Below are 6,075 nucleotides of genomic sequence, written 5' to 3' on the forward strand. Positions count from 1 at the left end.
ATCGTTTCCTTTAAAAGCCAGAAAAAAAAAAAAAAAGAGAGAGAGAGAGAGAGAGAAGAGTTTTTGCATTCTTGAGATCAGAGAGAGAACAGACGATGAAGGCTGGAACCCAGAACTCCTGCCCGTCCAAAAGTCGCGAGACGACAAAGCCAAAAATCCAGCCATGCTCAAATGCAAACATGTTCAGTGGGATGTTTCTAGACCGTGACGATGTGCTGTGATGTGATGTGACGAGAGACCAAGAACGCCAGGTCTCGGGGGACGTCCTCCCCCCCCAGGCTGGAGCCTCGCCGAGCACCCCCCTCCCCTCGGCCTCCCCTCCCCACTCTGTCTGTGCTGGTGTTGGAGGTGGGGTGAGGGGGGGTCCGGGTGAGGGATCGAGTCTCCTCAGATGTTTAGCCAAGTTCTATGCGAGAAACAGATGTGTATCCCCTGTTGTTCTGTCTGTATCCAGACCAGAGCCCAATGGTCCTGTGAGGGGCTGGGTCCAGAAAGTTCCACCCACGTTTGCTGACGGTGTCAGGTGCTTGCCTTAGGGAAGGTGAACTTTAAGGGGGGTCGGGCTGAGGCTCACCCTAAGGCGGGGAATCTCAGCATGTGACCCCCGGCAACCTAGTAAGGTGCAGACTGCCAGGGCCCCTCCCCGGACCTACAGAATCAGTGTCTTCAGGGACGGGGCCTGGCAACCTGCATTCCTAACAGGCTCCTTGTGTTGAAGCCGAGGACCACAGCCCCAGGGCTGGGTGAGCACAGCTGCCTCGTCACGAGACGTAAAGATCTTGTGGTGAGGTGCTGGCCGCCACCAGCCTCTGTTAGCTCTTGTCTCTTCCACAGCGGCTCACATGTGGGTCATCGTCCCAACTGTGCCCAAGCCAGTGTCCGGACAGCCAGATGGCCTAGAGGTGCTGCCTTCTTCCTCCTGTAAGTAGGAAAGCCTGTCCCGCCTTCTGAGGCCGGCCGGCCTCTGCTAACCCCCATTTCTAGAGCCTCAGCGGGCCCACCCGCCGTTCATTTATTTAGCAGCATAAATCATGGAATGCTTGGTACATGTCAGGCCCAGGGCCCGCCGAGTGGGGACAGTCTTCTCAGGGGCTCAGCGTCCACTGGAAGAGGCAGATTAAAAACTACTTAGGAAAACTAATCACGAACTATGACGAAGGCCGCAGAGAACACAACCCAGGTTCAAGAGAGAGAGGCCCTTGGGTAGGGGGGAGCCTGCTGTATGCCTGCCTATTTTCAAATGCTCCTGGAGGCACTTAAATCGGCAGAAATGTCACTCTGGTCTGCCACACAGAGTGCCTTTGTCGGGTGGTGGTGTCTCATTACACCCCAAGGACACTTTTGTGGAGGGTCCCAGGGTCCCGCCTGCAAAGGCAGCCGTGACAGGCTTCCGGATTGCCGTGGCTCTCGAACACCGGTGTGCACAGTGCCGCCTGGGGAACGTGCTTCGGTAGGGTCCGGGGGACAAGCCCGCCAGGTGCTTCCGAGGCTCTCCTGCAGAATACGGCCGTGGGGAGTTTGTCTTTGGTGTGAAAGCACGGTGTGTGGCAGGTGACCCCGGGAAGTGCCTCCTGTAAGAAGTTCTTCGCCCCTCATGGTCTGTACCCTCTTGGATTTTGCGCATGCCGCCGGGGACATGTGCCTGGGGCCCCGCGTGGGACCCATCTGCCGCGTCTCCGTGCTGGCACTTTGACCTTCTGCTAAGTGGAGCGATGACTTGTCATAGCCTGGTTCCCGTGGACCTGGGAAGATGCCCAGGCGTGGTCTTAGGGCCACCATGGAAGCCAGTGCAGGATGGGCTTTTCTCTCCACCCACTCGCTCGTTTCTTCGTTCATTTTCAACAGCGCATTAAATGCTTACTATGTGCCGGGCACTGTGTGGGGCTCTCAAAACACAGGGTGGGCAAATTCACTTGAGGTAGGAACTCCCTCCTCGTGGAGAGGCCACCAGCACAGCGACAAAGGGACAGACACGGGGAAAAACTGTCACCTCTTGCTTCCATGGAAAACCCATTGTAAGAGTGTGGGCCATACCTCCCGGGGTTTGCAAGATGCTACATGAGCCTCAAGGAGGAAGGTGGGTCTGCGTGCCCCGGGGCTTTCTACCCAGGGGGCTTTTCTAGAATTTTCTAGCTGCCACGGTGGAAACAAACAAAAGTCTTAGAGCCCCAAATCTGGAAAGCCTGCTCCCCAGGCAGGGTGTGAATTTCCCTCCCCAAATTTGAGGGGTACATGAGTGTCTGAAACGACCCCGTGGAGTTTCCTGGCTTGTCACCCCTCCTGTGGGGCACGTTTGGTGTCCACATCCATCTGTGATGCCCCGGTTTTGTGAAATATGAGAGGTGCTTCCTCCCCTGCGTGGTGTGATGTGTGACGTGCGTCGGGAAAGTAAGGTGGTAGCAGGAGGAAGAAAATGCCCAACCTTCTTCGCCCTAGACAGAACCAGCCCTCACTCGGCGCTTAGGGTCAGTTATTCAAGGACAACCCCAATGAAGAAAATTAGCTGAGACATCCAGGAAGCAACGACTAGGACCAAACACGTGACTCGTAACAACTGCATTTGAAGGGAGTGTAGTTTGCGCATTTTAGGACATTTTTATAAAGTACTGTAATTCTTTCGTGGAGGGGCTATGGATGGAGACAGATTAACTTGTTTTGTTATTTGCATTAAAATTCCTTTGGGTCTCTGTTCAGATGAGTTTGGAGGATTGATTTGTTGGTCGGAGTGGATGTATGTGTTCGTCGATGAACGCAGGAAAGTTGGGGGCCTTCCTCCCCGCCCGACACCGCCCCCCACATGCTCTCTGCTGTGGTTGTGTGCCTGGGTGCATTCGTTCTTCAACAGAGCTCAAGTCGTAGGATGCTCTGTACTTGCCGCTAAGGAAGACCTGCCCACGAGCCTATACGTAGACGCACTCAGCACAGTAACTGGAAGATAGAAGTTGTGGCTTCCTTTAAAGTCTGCCTGGACGAGAGATTGACTTGCTAATAGTTGAAAGGCTACTTACTATACAGTAGGTTAGACAGTTCTGTGTATTGAGGGACAGTGGTTTTGGGGGGCAGCGTTACGGAAAGGCTTAGGGGCTGAATTTGAATCTTGGCTTGGGGACAAAATGGGACTTTAAGGTAGTTAGATCCTTTCTACTTAATGTATCTTTAAAGTAGTCTATTTCCTACATTTTATATAATCTGAAACTGTACATGACAAATAAAGTTTGGAAGCAAACTGCCCAGAACAACAGACTCCAATGTTCCCAACCGTGCCAACCATCTAGCGGAGAAGGCTGCCATTTTGAGTGGCGGGGGCGCCATTTCATTTCCCGTCAAGATAATCCTGGGCAGTGTTTACAGCGAGCCATTGATATCTGACAGGTCGCCACAGGACAATTTCCACCACCGCCCCCCCCCACCGCCTTTGCCTGCAATGGAATCTCTTTCCCAGAAGAATAACATGCTTCTTCTGGGACCCCGTGCTGGAAGGCCCCACACTTGGTTAGCGATCCGCTCGCTAATGCCATCTTAAAATCCGTAATGATATTTGAGCAAACAGCCCCACTATTTCTATTTGCAATGGTCCCTGAAAATTATGTAGCCAGTCCTGCTCTCCAGTTTGCTTAATAAATGCTTCTGCTTTAAAGGGTTTGGTCAAGGGGCGCCTGGGTGGCTCAGTCAGTCAAGCGTCAGACTTTGACTCAGGTCATGATTTCATGGTTTGTGAGTTCAAGCCCCGCATCGGGCTCTGTGCCGACAGCTCAGAGCCTGGAGCCTGCTTCGGATTCTGTGACTCTCCCTCTCTGCCCCTCCCCGATTTGTGTTCTGTCTCTCTCTCTCTCAAAATAAACATTAAAAAAAAGTTAAAGGGCTGGATTATGATGAAAGTCAGATCTTTTCAGCATACTCTGCTAAAAAATGAAAGTTCAGCCAGAAAGAAAGGAAGTATAGATATATTGGTAGATAAGTAGATGGGTAGATAGGTAGATACATGGGTATATCAAAACACAGATGGGTAGATGATAGATAGATGGATAGATGAAGAGAGAGAGATCTTGAATTCTTACCTAAGGAATGCCAAAAGTAGTAGTAACAATCCATCTGGGGAATCTACATCCCCTTGTCTCGACACGGGCGTTGCAAACTAAAACCTCCAGGGGTTTCTATCTGTATTCTTTGTGCGTCCAGGGTTTTTGTTTGTTGGTTTCGTTTGGTTTTTGGTCCGTGTGGCAGGTAGCTGGTGGTCACCCCAGAGAACTCAGTTTTACGTATTTCTTCCATTTGGAAGAAAGCTTGTCATTCATTCATTCATTCACCAAATATCTGTGGCCTCCCACGATTTATCCTGGAGAATGCTCATGTGTGCTTCAGAAGAATGTGTATTCTGCTGCTGTTGGAGGGAATGTTCTGGAGATGTCTGGCCCATTTGGTGTAAAGTGTAGTTCAAATCCAATGTTTCCTTATTGATTTTCTGCCTGGATGATCTATCCATTCCCAAAGGTGGGGCACTGAAATCTACTATTACTGTATTGCTGTCCGTTCTTCCCTTGGGACCTGTTAACATTGCTTTATTTATTTAGGTGCTCCGATCTTGGGTGCATTAATATTTATGACAAAGGACTCAATTCATCACGAGGATATTGTAAATATTTTTTCACCAAGTATTTGTGTATGTATTATGGCATAAGCATTGTGCTGGTTGCCAGGTACATTATGATAAACTTAGTCCCTGCCCTGCTTTAGACTTAGTCCCAATTAAAAAGAAGGGGGGGGGGGGGCTGGTGCCTGGGTGGCTCAGTCGGTTGAGCGTGTGACTTCAGCTCAGGTCATGATCTCACAGTTCGTGGGTTCGAGCCCCGCGTCAGGCTCTGGGCCGACAGCTCAGAGCCCGGAGCCTGCTTCGGATTCTGTGTCTCCCTCTCTCTCTGCCCCTCCCCTGCTCATGCTCTGTCTCTCTCTCAAAAATAAGTAAACATTAAAAAACAATTATTTTAAGTGCAAAGAGGAATACTTGACGGTACGTGAAAATTACATGCGATTCGCATTTCAGTGTCCATAAGTAAGGTTTTATTGGAAGCCAGCCATGCCCATTTGTTCAGTTATGGTGCCAGCTGCCTTCACGCTACAGTGATATCCACACTACAGTGGGAGAGTTGTTGCAGAACGTGTCTGGCTCTAGTACTGTCTGGCCCGTTATAGAAAATATATGCCATCCTCTGGTCTGATCAGACAAGAAGGGAACTTCCTCCGCGTCTCTTTTGAGGAACAAGAGGAGTTTTCCCGGAGCCCTTTGGCAAACTCCTCCCGATGTCACTGGCCCGAGGATTCCACTTTTCATGCTTCACCCAAACACCCAAACACCGGCGGGGGGATTAAATTAGCACGCTTAGTATTGACCTCTTAGCTGGGGATCACATTCCTCCAGTGAGGGATATACTTATGAACCACACTCTCAGCAAAGAGAAAGGAAGAGGCGAGGAACAGTGTCTGCCCCAGTCCATCCCTTCGCTGCCCGATGTCCATGCACAACTTCAAAAGACTTTAAGATTCATGGGATGTACTAACTTCTTCCCAAGAGGTACACGCCCTGAAGCCAAAACCAGTTAGTACTTCCAGCTCCAGGGTTGTTTGGTGACTTTATTTATTTGAGAGAGGGTGCAAATGGGCGAGGAGCAGAGAGAGGGAGAGAGAGAGAAGCAGGGCTCACCCAAACCCGTGTTTACCAAAGCCGGTCTCATGCTCACCCGACGCGGGCTCGAACTCACGAGCCACGAGGTCATGAGCTGAGCCCAAGTCAGATGCTTAACCAACTGAGCCACCCAGGCACCCCTTGGTGACGTTTATCATCCTCTTTATCAGGCCCACATGTGGCTCCTGTGACTAAAGGCTAAGATATATACGCCCAACGTACCCAATACGTAATGGGGGAAGACCTGTTCTGTAATAAGTGATGCCCTTTGGAAAATGGATCAGTAGAAGGAGAGTCGATGCCCAGTGACCTAAGGGTCACGGTCCGTTGCGAATACCGAGAACTTCCCTGATGGGGAGCGACATCAGTGGTTGGTCAACCCATGGCCTTTGATT

The sequence above is a fragment of the Panthera leo genome, chromosome E3 (assembly GCF_018350215.1).
Source record: "Panthera leo isolate Ple1 chromosome E3, P.leo_Ple1_pat1.1, whole genome shotgun sequence".
Classification (NCBI taxonomy): domain Eukaryota; kingdom Metazoa; phylum Chordata; class Mammalia; order Carnivora; family Felidae; genus Panthera; species Panthera leo.